Below are 14,610 nucleotides of genomic sequence, written 5' to 3'. Positions count from 1 at the left end.
TAAGACCTTCGTTCATCTTCAAATTAAGATTTTTTTATTAAATCTGACAGCTTTCTGACAGTTTTCTGACCCTCAATAAACAGCAACGCAACACGTTCAAGGCCCAAGAAAGTAGTAAGAACATCTGTAAAATAATAGTAATAATAATAATTCCTGACATTTATATAGCGCTTTTCTATACACTTAAAGCGCTTTTACATTGTCGGGGGTATCTCCTCATCCACCTCCAAATAGTCCATGTGACATCTTACTTTTTGTGTGCAAAGAACACAAAAATAATGACTTTATTCAACAATTTCTTCTATTCCATGTCAGTCTTTGATGTATGAAGATAAATGAAGGTCTTACAGGTTTGGAACAACATGATGGTGAGTCATTAATGACTCATTTTACTAACTCAGGTATGATTTCCCCCCAAATATGTAAATTTTGCTGTTAAATTTGTAAACATTTTAACAGAACTTTCTCCATTTTTAGACAGTTTCCTTTGTATATATGGTGGAATAGATCAAGCTCTTTTATGCATTTGAACACACCATTTCTATATATTTGCAGGCTATATTATATTATATTATATTATATTATATTATATTATATTATATTATATTATATTATATTATATTATATTATATTATATTATATTATATTATATTATATTATATTATATTATATTATATTATATTATTAAATATGGAAACAGTTTAATTATACTCAATATGATTTTTCTCCAAGTATGTACATTTTAAATGTGTGAACATTTAAATTTTTCTCCATATATAGCCTACAGTACAGACCAAAAGTTTGGAAACATTACTATTTTTAATGTTTTTGAAAGAAGTTTCTTCTGCTCATCAAGCCTGCATTTATTTGATTAAAAATACAGAAAAAACAGAAATATTGTGAAATATTATTACAACTTAAAATAATTGTTTTTAAATGTATTAAATTTATTATACGTCTGTACTGTATATGGTGGAATGTTGGAATAAAGCAATATACATTATAAAGCAATATACATTATAAAGCAATATACAATATACATCAGTTATATAAAAAAAAATATCAGTTACACAAACATTTTATAATATTTTTATTACATTATCTTTTCTAATATTATGCCAAATTAAGCTTTTACAAAGACATTTTTAGAGTCAATATAAATATTTTTGAAAATCTTTAAAAAATTCTTTTTTACTTTTTTACATTAGCCGAACCAGCCTGTTTTGTATTATGTCTGCATTTTTCTTAATTCAGTTTCTGTGGTAATAATTAAACTAATCTTATGTACCGGTAATTATTCCCCTGTAAACAATAATTATTGTCAAGAACCCCACTGTGCTCTTCAAACTTTGTTTTGGGGAGACCCATACACTTAAAACAAAACAACTGATGCCATATCAGCATAAACAAACAAATCTGGTGAGAAAACCACATCTCTTTCTCTCTCGTTGGCTTTGTGATGGATTGATGGAGCATGAGTGACTCCAAACACACTGTGTAAAATGTCCTCTGACAAAACACACTGACTGTTTATGGGCCTCTGAAATCTGAGAAGGAGGACCACATATCGTCCTCGCCTGTAGAGCTCTGGAGCTCACGCTGAGAGGGACGTGAGTGACAGCTAATGCTGGTCCTTCATGCGCCAACCAGACAGCAGCCCACTAAGTGTCTTGTTAATTAGCTTGTGTCTGACCATAACATTTTAATATGCCATCGTAGTTATGCTATCAAAAGAATGGCCGACGCTTGCATAGTTTCCACCTTCATTTATGAACCAATGACATGCCCTTTTGCATTGGGAGTGACAGTGGAGGTGGAGCTGAAATATAAGTATTTAGCAAATTATGTATAGCGTATTGGTGTTTCATAAGATGTCTTTTGCATCGCTGAATTCCCACGACTGGACTTCTGAATGTTTGTCCATCTCACAAATGATGGATGACATTGGAGGGAACATAAAATCATCCATTTCGAGTCAATACACACTCTAAATATTCATTCTAAAAATGCACGAAAAGGACCAGGCATATACAACTAAATCATTAGATTTCATTAAATTAGACTTTTTTTGTTTTTCTAATTGTCCAATATGACAGCATTCTCCACAAGAATAAACAAACACTTTTACTCTCAGCAGATGAGGATCAAATTATAATCAAATTATTAATGCCTTCATTATTAAGGGATTAGTGGTATCTGTTCAGCTTTATGAATAGTATGTTCCTGTGAAGAACATCCTGTCCCACATCTGATAAATAATGGAGAGTTTCTTCAGCGAGAATGACTCAGTTGACTGTGAGGTGTGGTTTAATAAATGCACTTTAATATTTGTGCCTTGTATTCTATTTTGTTGCATGATTCAGTCAATATGAGCTACTTTTTCACTAGCTCAAATACTGTATATGTATACTAGAGAAATAGACGGTTTGCCAGTAGGTGGCAGTAACAGTTTGCTATCACAAGGTGGAGTATTACCAAAAATCCACATACACATCCACATCAGCTGTCAATGTGTGCAATATTCATGGGTCTCAAAGTACTTAATTGCTCTACTTAAGTATACTGGAAAAACTTTTACTTTCATCCAGGTTGGGGAAATTTGAATTTTATATGTGTAAAATTAATGCTGTAACCATAACTTACCTTTAGGGATAGTTCACCTAAAAATGAAAATTCATTTCATGAAGCTACAAGAATACTTTTTGTGCTCAAAGGAAAAAAAATAGCAACTTTATCCAACAAATCTTCTCCTTCGCATCACCCTCAGGCACCATTTTGGAGAGTACCACACGCATGCGTTGTTTACACGCAGGAAAATTTGTATGTGGCCTAGTGGTTAGAGAGTTTGACTTCTAACCCAAGGGTTGTGGGTTCGAGTCTTGGGACGGCAATACCACGACTTAGGTGCCCTTCAGCAAGGCACTGAACCCCCAACTGCTCCCTGGGTGCCGCAGCATAAATGGCTGCCCACTGCTCCGGGTGTGTGTTCACAGTGTGTGTGTGCACTTTGGATGGGTTAAATGCAGAGGACGAATTCTGAGTATGGGTCACCATGCTTGGCTGTATGCCACTTCACTTTAAAAGCAGAGGCATGCATTGTGATACTCTCCAAAATAGTGATTGATAATTTTTAATACAGTTATACAAATTATACAAAATTATACAAATAATTTTTTAATACAGTCACACGAGACATTGAGCATGAAAAATTTCTACTGACACCTACAGTCTAATATATCACATACAGTACAGACCAAATGTTTGGACACACCTTCTCATTCAAAGAGTTTTCTTTATTTTCATGACTATGAAAATTGTAGAGTCACACTGAAGGCATCAAGGGCTATTTGACCAAGAAGGAGAGTGATGGGGTGCTGCGCCAGATGACCTGGCCTCCACAGTCACCGGACCTGAACCCAATCGAGATGGTTTAGGGGTGAGCTGGACCGCAGACAGAAGGCAAAAGGGCCAACAAGTGCTAAGCATCTCTCGGGGAACTCCTTCAAGACTGTTGGAAGACCATTTCAGGTGACTACCTCTTGAAGCTCATCAAGAGAATGCCAAGAGTGTGCAAAGCAGTAATCAAAACAAAAGGTGGCTACTTTGAAGAACCTAGAATATGACATATTTTCAGTTGTTTCACACTTTTTTGTTATGTATATAATTCCACGTGTCAATTCATAGTTTTGATGCCTTCAGTGTGAATCTACAATTTTCATAGTCATGAAAATAAAGAAAACTCTTTGAATGAGAAGGTGTGCCCAAACTTTTGGTCTGTAATGTATATATCGATTTGTCACACTCTGGCATCTTTTCAAAAACATAATAGGCTACATACAAAATGTAAAAAGATGTATAATCTGCTCTTTTGGGTCACGCTGATCTTTTCTTGTTCACACAGATTTTCACCAAAATTCATGAAGAAAATAGAACGAAAAGTGTAGTGTGTCAATGAGTCAACCATTGATATGCTTAACCTGTTAACTGTCACCCCGTCCCGTATACGGAACGCCTATGTTTACTATTATACCTTCACTATATTACAATTAAATCCTAATCTAATCATGACAAGCTATGTATCGTTGGAAAGGTCTAAGACTCCTAAATAGATATTTTACCAATCTTTTTTGTTAAAAATTATGTAGGAAAAGTAATAGATTAATTTATGGCAAGAGTGCACCTCAAAAACCTACATCATAACAGGAGTTCTGACCTTTGTAAAAAAAAAAAAGTCCTCTTTGTTGCCTTTTTCTCTATCACACTTTAGAAATCATCAGAAATGACATATCACTTGAAAACTTAAAATCTCAGAATTCATCCTTTGAAACCTATGGTACATGAAAGTCACGTTACAAAATGTTTTTAGTCATGAATAAAAAAAATCAAGTTTGGATCATGCACTTTCAAGTCTATGTTCAAAAATGTGAGTGACAGTTAACAGGTTAATTAATACAAATATTGCACATCTACACCACCCCTTCCAATCCCATCAAAATGTCACTCAGATCAAGTTCAGACTGAGCTGTTTATACGGCGGCCCTTCAATCCGATTAATCCATCAGTCTGATTTGTTATGAATTGGCATGTATAGCTAATGAGAGGCATAAACTCTATTGCATCATCAAGTGTAGATGGACAGACAGTAAACCCACAGGTGGGAACATGTGGCAGGCAAGAGCCCAGCTGGTGAGATTAACGTGTTAGATGACCTTTCCCCAGCCTCCCTGATGAGCAGCAGCTCTCAAGAAATGGCAACGTGACTCTAAGCTGCTGTCTTTATGTGTACTTGTCTAAGCATGACTCAAGGCGGACTTATGTAAAAATACATGACAGTCACTTGTAGACTTGGCATATATCAGAAGCAACACAGTTCATTCAGATGGTTTGTGTAAATGAAGTGAATAATAATAAAAATAAGATACACCTTTTTTATGTTTATACACTGAGAAAATTTATTCTGTGGTGCAGTAAATACTACAGAAAAAAAAACTAATTTCTACATGAAACGTTAGTTCAGGCAGTAATTAAAAAACTAAGTAAATTCTATATTAATACTCAATTCAAGCTAGAAATTAAAGCATGAATACAAACCCGATTCCAAAAAAGTTGGGACACTGTACAAATTGTGAAATAAAAAGGATTCGGATAATTTACAAATCTCATAAATTTATATTTTATTCACAATAGAATATAGATAACATATGAAAGTGACGTGACATACAGCAAAGTATGGTGATCCATCCTCAGAATTCGTGCTCTGCATTTATCCCTTCCAAAGTGCACACACACAGCAGTGAACACGCACAAACTGTGAACACACACCCGGAGCAGTGGGCAGCCATTTATGCTGCGGCACACGGGGAGCAGTTGGGAGTTCAGTGCCTTGCTCAAGGGCACCTAAGTCGTGGTATTGCCGGCCCGAGACTCGAACTCACAACCTATCAAATGTTGAAAGTGCAACATTATGAAATGTCATGCCAAATATTGGCTCATTTTGGATTTCCTGAGAGCTACACATTCCAAAAAAGTTGGGACAGGTAGCAATAAGAGGCCGGAAAAGTTAAATGTACATATAAGGAACAGCTAGAGGACCAATTTGCAACTTATTAGGTCAATTGGCAACATGATTGGGTATAAAAAGAGCCTCTCAGAGTGGCAGTGTCTCTCAGAAGTCAAGATGGGCAGAGAATCACCAATTCCCCCAATGCTGAGGCGAAAAATAGTGGAGCAATATCAGAAAGGAGTTTCTCAGAGAAAAATTGCAAAGAAGTTATCATCATCTACAGTGCATAATATCATCCAAAGATTCAGAGAATCTGAAACAATCTCTGTGCCATACTGGATGCCAGTGATCTTCGGGCCCTTAGATGTCACTGCATCACATACAGGAATGCTACTGGAATGGAAATCACAACATGGGCTCAGGAATACTTCCAGAAAACATTGTCGGTGAACACAATCCACCGTGCCATTCGCCGTTGCCGGCTAAAACGCTATAGGTCAAAAAAGAAGCCATATCTAAACATGATCCAGTAGCGCAGGCATTTTCTCTGGACCAAGGCTCATATAAAATGGACTGTGGCAAAGTGGAAAACTGTTCTGAGGTCAGACGAGTCTAAATTTGTAGTTCTTTTTGGAAAACTGGGACGCCATGTCGTCCGTACTAAAGAGGACAAGGACAACCCAAGTTGTTATCAGTGCTCAGTTCAGAAGCCTGCATCTCTGATAGTATGGGGTTGTATGAGTGTGTGTGGCATGGGCAGCTTACACATCTGGAAAGGCACCATCAATGCTGAAAGGTATATTAAAGTTCTAGAACAACATATGCTCCCATCCAGACGTCGTCTCTTTCAGGGAAGACCTCGCATTTTTCAACATGACAATGCCAGACCACATACTGCATCAATTACAACATCATGGCTGCGTAGAAGAAGGATCCGGGTACTGAAATGGCCATCCTGCAGTCAAGATCTTTCACCCATAGAAAACATTTGGTGCTTCATAAAGAGGAAGATGTGACAAAGAAGACCTAAGACAGTTGAGCAACTAGAAGCCTGTATTAGACAAGAATAGGACAACATTCCTATTCCTAAACTTTAGCAACTTGTCTCCTCAGTCCCCAGATGTTTGCAGACTGTTATAAAAAGAAGAGGGGATACACACAGTGGTAAACGTGTCCTTGTCCCAACTATGTTGAGATGTGTTGATGCCATGAAATTTAAAGTCAACTTATTTTTCCCTTAAAATTATACATTTTCTCAGTTTAAACATTTGATATGTCATTTAGGTTGTATTCTGAATAAAATATTGAAATTTGAAACTTCCACATCATTGCATTGTGTTTTTATTCACAATTTGTACAGTGTGCCAACTTTTTTGCAATCGGGTTTGTACCATAAAATAGCAAATAATTCGAAAATTAAGTAAAACCCACTCAACTTTTCTGATACTGGTGTTCCCATCATATACTGGATCATGAATAATTAATACGGTTGATTTTTTTTTTTTGCTGATTTCCAGCTTTTGTAACCTGCGTTTTGTAACCTATGTTACATCTGGAGTTCATTTTTTACTCAAAATGACAAATTCATACTCAAAAATTATCCACAGAATACTACTGCCATTGTGTATTCTGTATCAAGCATTGAAGTCTCTGTGTTCGGGTGAGGGCCGCTTTACTAATCGTAGATATTTTCTACATAATATTTATTGTATTATTTACTTAGATGTTTTTGAGTAAAACATACACTTTAGAAGCATGGTTTAATGCTATATTGAATAAAATCAAAGTATTGCCATGTGAGCTTTGACTAAGTTAAAATTATGCAAACTTTTACTGGCCAAGCTGAAGTTACTTATTATATTTGTTAAATCTACTTAACTTAGGTAAGTAGATTTTAATTAATTCTATATGTTAAATTAAATAAGATTATGTAATATTTACTTGTTAAGTTAAATATAAGTAGATTTAACTCGACAGTAACAGGTATATTGTACAGAGCAGGAGCAGTCAAATTTACTTGTTTACTTAATGTTAGTGCAAATAGTTTTATCAAGATAGTATATCCTACAAGTTATTTTTTTCAGTATATGTTTTCTATTTATACCACTCATTTATAAAAAATAAAAATAAATTATATTCTTTTAGTTAACATTTACAATTTTTATCTGTTCAAGTTTGATGTTCACCCTAAATCCAAACATCCTCATTGTTTTTTGTGTCTTAAAGGAATTATTCAGTAATTCAAAAATATATTTTTGGTAATTACTCATCACATTCCAACTCTGTATGACTTTGCAGAAGACAAAAGATAATCTGAAGAAGGTTGATAACCAAAAGGTTACCACTGAAAATACTGAGACATTTCATTCAAAATACCTTCTTTTGTGCTCCACAGAAGTAGTAAGGTATACAGTTGTGGAACAACATGAATGTGAGTGTAATGATAAAAACTCCGTATTCATCGGGAAGAAGGAGGCGGGAACCGACGGACAATCAAATGAAACTTTAATAATCAAAATAAACACAAAACAGCGCAACAGCCCATAGCAGACGACTGTTGTGCACAGATAAAAAGCAAACACACAAAGTAAAGTCCAGGCCTGGTCCTCTCTCGTCCGTCACTGTCGTCGCTCCGGTTCTATATCCCTCCATCTCCTCCATGGGACTCGAGACCGGCGAGTGTCGCAGGTGTCGCTCATCTCCAATCACTCCACCGGCCTCGCTCCTGTTCCCAAGGCCCTCGGCCCTGCCCCACTCGTCACATACCCCCATCGCCTCTCGCAGGCCGGGGGGTACTCCCGAGACTGCGCTGTACCCCCCCCCCCTCCCTCCGGGGGGACCGCTCACGGTGACCTGCGGGAACCTGGGGGTAGGACAGACGAGGCGAGAGAAAAGGAGATGGAAGGAGGAGCAACAGAGACGAGAGAGGGGAGAGAAAAAAAATAAAAATACAAAAATCCGGTTCCCAGATGCACTGCTGCTCGGCCCTCCACCAGCTGGGTGATCTCCTCCGCGGTGCCTGGCGGTGGCACTGGACGGCCCTCGGCGGATGGCACGACACTCCTCCGCCGCCCGGTGGACGGCGACGGCTCCTCCGGTTTTGGGAAGCCGGCAGGAGTCCCCCGTTCCCTGCTCCTCCGGATTCCTTCACAGAGGCAGCAGGCTCCGGCCCCCTGGCAAACGGCGCCGACTCCTCCGCTCCCTCATGGACGGCAGCCGACCCTCCACATCATGGGTGGCCGGCAGCGAGCTCGCCCATCCCCGGCAACTCATTCCAGCCCACCGCCTCGAGCGTCCATGGCGGCACACTCCCTCACCTGCTCGATGGCACCGCGGATTCACCACAGCGGTGAGGGATCTTCAGCAGCGCGTCCCTCCTTCTCCCGGGCTTCGACACCACTGTAATGATAAAAACTCCGTATTCATCGGGTAGAAGGAGGCGGGAACCGGCGGACAATCAAATGAAACTTTAATAATCAAAATAAACACAAAACAGCGCAACAGCCCCTCGCGGACGACTGTTGCGCACAAATAAAAAGCAAACACACAAAATAAAGTCCAGGCCTGGTCCTCTCTCGTCCAACACTGTCGTCGTTCCGGTTCTATATCCCTCCATCTCCTCCGTGGGACTCGAGACCGGTGAGTGTCGCAGGTGTCGCTCATCTCCAATCACTCCACCGGCCTCGCTCCTGTTCCCACGTCCCTCGGCCCCGCCCCACTCGTCACAGTGAGTAAATGATTTTTAATTTTACGGTGAACTATCTCTTTAAATTGCTTAAACATAGATATGTACTTTTTGTCAGTAATTTGCAACCAGACACTTTATTTTAAAAGAACATTTCATTACTTAAAATTATGACTTAATCTTCTAACTTGACAAGCAATGGTTAAAGTACACTGGTTATGTGAAATGTACTAAAAGATGAGTGCTTAGCCAATCAGGGATGGTGTAACAGTCCGTGAGCTTTACCTTGGGCACACAGACGGACACAGTGATGAACATCAGCATCCAGTACCCAGTTTGAAGGCATCTGAATTATGGGGATGGTAAGTAGTACATCACAATGACCTTTCAATATACTGATACGCTATTATACCATCAATGATATTAATAAAAGAGGTACTTCTTTACTCACATTGTACATCCATCATCAATGACCTGTGTAATTGACAGTAAAGGAAACTGACACAGTGGCCCCATCCTCAAGAGCATCATCAATACAGCTGTCAAATGTCATTTATCTTTCGATACATCATGGCATTCACCTCAATCCCACACTTCTTCTGTCTCAGCAGCCACTGCAGCTCCAGTACGTGCATCATGACATTTATGCACCGTGGCACCATTCTTCGTACGAGTATAGCAGGGAAAACAACCTTCATTCACCTGAAAATCCAGGCATTCCGGTTGCCCACAGTGGGCTGCGTGGTGGACAGGTGAAGCTCCCTGGGCATCTGTGATGGTTGGACTGAGACATCCAGACTCATGCAGGGCCCTCAGAACCTCCACATCCCTATCACGAGTGGCGTGAATGGCCTTGTGGAGCACCATGCTAGATCTTGGCCAGTTAGAACAGAAGTGGCAGGGGTCCTTGGGCTGTACCCAACTGTCTCTCTCGGCTCTCGCTCCCTCTCTAAAATGATACCTGAGCTTACTGACAGATGTCCATTTGAGAGATGAAGGGGGTTTATAAGCACTGGGCCACAAAAGTAACTGGAGCCCTCTTGAAAACATACATATGCTTATGTTCCCTGATACAATAATGTATTACTTTGAAAAGTTAGAAAGATTGTAAGTTATCCTTTTACCTTTTATATGAGAGAAGACTGTTTAGGATGAGCTGATTAAAAGAATTTGAATAGCATACATATGCGACACAACTATTAAAGCAAAACTATGTAAATTTTGGCGCTGTAGCGGTTAATAAACAGAACTGCACGTATCCCCTGGAAGAACATTTTAACCAGAGCTAATTTTCCAAGTTTATGTCTATGGCGATTCACCCAGGTATGTGCTACTCCACAGCGGTGTAAGGGAAACAGATCAATTTAGCTCAAAGGGAATCATTTAAGATTTTAAAGGGAATTTGAACAGAATCACTGTTTCACGGCTGATCACTGAGACGCCCTGCGATTCACTGAACGAGCCGTTTAACATCAAATCTGCGCTGGATATTAATATCCAAAGTATAGTGAAAACACTATCAATTAGCACAGTAACAAGATCGGCAGTTTAAGACATTAACTTGTAAGCACAAAACACAAGATACTTCTCTTTTCAATATGAAATAAGGCTTTATTAGATAAATCTAAGACATATAAACTAATCTAACACATAAACGCACGCACGCACACATTCACACAAGTTGCAGGAAGATCGAAAGTTAGGGAAAGATGAGTTTAAGAGAATGGAAATATGGAATCCCAAGTTTACAGCAATACGTTAAATTGCATAGACATGAACAGCCATCAATCACTTAATCAACCCTCGCATTGAGTTCCTCAATGAGGTTAAAATTATATTAGATACACCAGCACAAATGTCTGAAGGTACATTGCCTGTGTAAAGTTGTCGCTGATTGGCTGGAAGTTCAGTAGTCGCTGAAGTGACGTCTGGGAAGGCACGTGGTGGGGCGTTGGCTGAAGGTGCAGAGTTGTGTGGGCTGGTTAAGGTTGAGCGCGCAGACGAGGTCAGACGGTGTTACAAAACTTAACTCAGAACACGAAACTCAAACGGAAAAGAAAAGAAATAAAGTTTGATGAGACTATGTGGTGTTCCTTCTAATCATGGCTAAGTAGCAGCAGGCGTGCAGGCTGAAGCACGCTGGAACCACACTCAAAGAACAGTGATGACAAACAGCATGGCTAAAAGCTAAAGCTAAGAAGCAAAGCTAAAAGCTGGCATGACTAATAGCAGAATCTAAACGCTAGAGACTAAAAGCAGGATTTTATGGTGTCCAGAGTATTTAAACTGGCCTGTTGGCCACACCTCAAATGTTGTCTTGACCAATCAGATATTGTCTTGGCTCGGAGGCATCATAAATCATATGTTTATCTTACCAAGCATGTGGTCCGAATTTTCCCGCTCTTGCAGGGTATAATTTTGGACATGATTCCTATAACATATTTATGATACATTTGAGAAATATTTGATTGTCAGGACTATTTCAAGCAAGCAGTTTCCATCACAAACATACCAAACATGATTATGAATCCTTAAGTTATCCCATAGTTATTAAAAGACATACACAATAAGTGATTATAACATGATAGTCAAATGTGTGGGTTACATATAAATGAATATGGAGTTAAGCGATGGACTGATTCATTTATAAGTCTTTTTGAGTTCATTCTGGTCCATATATATGTACAAAAGACAAAGACTTCTGTGGAGACCAGAGGTTCAAAGCCCCCTTCCCCCTTAGGAATTTCAGTCTGTGTCTGCTAGGTGGGGGGGAAGTCAATGAAAGTCAAAAGATCTTGTGTAGTACACTCATGGGTTTACATGTGATGTCTAGCGTTGCATTTCCATTACGAACAACAAATTTGACACCAAATTTCTCTCCTTCGAATTGAAATTGTAAATAATTGTTCTAGTGGTGTTAATGTTGAAAGCTGTTGTGTGAATGAGTTGGTTGCTCATCTTGCTTGGGACTTGTGGCACAGAATGTTTTATGGCTTCCTGAGGAATTCGGCTCGTGTTTCAAACACAGCCCTGATCGACTCTTTAATTTGTCTGGTTCGAGTCATTTCTGCTACAGCGGTGAATACCCGAACAGGCTAAAATAGTCGAAAAATAATATCTTATTATAAATGTACCGTACTGATTTGAGATAAGACAAAAAGGCAGTTTGGTAGATTAATTTATGATGCACTCGCTCCTTATACATTTAGCAAATTTTGAACAGAAAAAGTTACAGAGTGTAACCCTCTTTCTTTAAAAAATTATCTCTAACAAAAAAGTAATGCTTTGCTAAATCATAATTATGAGATTGTTCTTTTGGAAAAAAAAGTTGAGATTATAAAATACTAAGCTATAATTAGAAGTGCAAAAAGAGCCCTCATGTGATAATATACATCTGTTTATATTCCCGGATACTGCAATTACTTTGAAAAGTTAGAAAGGCCACAAGTGAACAAGGAAGCAGGTAGTAATTTTTGTAGGTAGCAAAAAAATGATCTATATAGAATTTCAGTCAGGTTTCAGGCCCCACCATAGCACATAAACTGCACTTGTTAAAATTACAAATGACTTGCTTCTAGCGTCAGATCAAGGCTGCATCTCACTGCTAGTTTTACTTGATCTTAGTGCTGTGTTCGACACCATAGATCATGACATACTCATAGATCGATTACAAAACTATACAGGTATTCAAGGACAGGCTTTAAGATGGCTTAGATGCTACCTGTCCGATCGCTACCATTTTGTTTATTTAAATGGGGAGTCATCTCATTTATCACCAGTAAAATATGGAGTGCCACAAGGATCTGTCCTAGGTCTTCTTCAATTTTCAATATACAGTCGTGGCCAAAAGTTTTGAGAATTACATAAATATTGGAAATTGGAAAAGTTGCTGCTTAAATTTTTATAATAGCAATTTGCATATACTCCAGAATGTTATGAAGAGTGATCAGATGAATTGCATAGTCCTTCTTTGCCATGAAAATTAACTTAATCCCAAAAAAACCTTTCCACTGCATTTCATTGCTGTCATTAAAGGACCTGCTGAGATCATTTCAGTAATCGTCTTGTTAACTCAGGTGAGAATGTTGACGAGCACAAGGCTGGAGATCATTATGTCAGGCTGATTGGGTTAGAATGGCAGACTTCACATGTTAAAAGGAGGGTGATGCTTGAAATCATTGTTCTTCCATTGTTAACCATGGTGACCTGCAAAGAAACGCGTGCAGCCATCATTGCGTTGCATAAAAATGGCTTCACAGGCAAGGATATTGTGGCTACTAAGATTGCACCTAAATCAACAATTTATAGGATCATCAAGAACTTCAAGGAAAGAAGTTCAATTCTTGTAAAGAAGGCTTCAGGGCGTCCAAGAAAGTCCAGCAAGTGCCAGGATCGTCTCCTAAAGAGGATTCAGCTGCGGGATCGGAGTGCCACCAATGCAGAGCTTGCTCATGAATGGCAGCAGGCAGGTGTGAGCGCATCTGCACGCACAGTGAGGCGAAGACTTTTGGAAGATGGCCTGGTGTCAAGAAGGGCAACAAAGAAGCCACTTCTCTCCAAAAACGCATCAGACAAAAACAAGTTAAAAACATCAGGGACAGATTGATCTTCTGCAGAAAGTATAGTGAATGGACTGCTGAGCAAAATCATATTCTCCGAGCAAAGTCATATTCTCCGATGAAGCCCCTTTCCGATTGTTTGGGGCATCTGAAAAAAGGCTTGTCCGGAGAAGAAAAGGTGAGCGCTACCATCAGTCCTGTGTCATGCCAACAGTAAAGCATCCTGACACCATTCATGTGTGGGGTTGCTTCTCATCCAAGGGAGTGGGCTCACTCACAATTCTGCCCAAAAACACAGCCATGAATAAAAAATTGGTACCAAAACACCCTCCAACAGCAACTTCTTCCAACAATCCAACAACAGTTGGTGAAGAACAATGCATTTTCCAGCACGATGGAGCACCGTGCCATAAGGCAAAAGTGATAACTAAGTGGCTTGGGGACCAGAATTTTGAAATTTTGGGTCCATGGCCTGGAAACTCCCCAGATCTTAATCCCATTGAGAACTTGTGGTCAATCCTCAAGAGGCGGGTGGACAAACAAAAACCCACTAATTCTGACAAACTCCAAGAAGTGATTATGAAAGAATGGGTTGCTATCAGTCAGGATTTGGCCCAGAAGTTGATTTAGAGCATGCCCAGTCGAATTGTAGAGGTCCTGAAAAAGAAGGGCCAACACTGCAAATACTGACTCTTTGCATAAATGTCATGTAATTGTCGATAAAAGCCTTTGAAACGTATGAAGTGCTTGTAATTATATTTCAGTACATCACAGAAACAACTGAAACAAAGATCTAAAAGCAGTTTAGCAGCAAACTTTTTGGAAACTAATATTTATGTAATTCTCAAAACTTTTGGCCACAA

Source organism: Carassius carassius, chromosome 20 (genome assembly GCF_963082965.1).
Source record: "Carassius carassius chromosome 20, fCarCar2.1, whole genome shotgun sequence".
NCBI classification, from domain to species: Eukaryota; Metazoa; Chordata; class Actinopteri; order Cypriniformes; family Cyprinidae; genus Carassius; species Carassius carassius.
Note: the sequence above shows the minus strand (reverse complement) of the source record.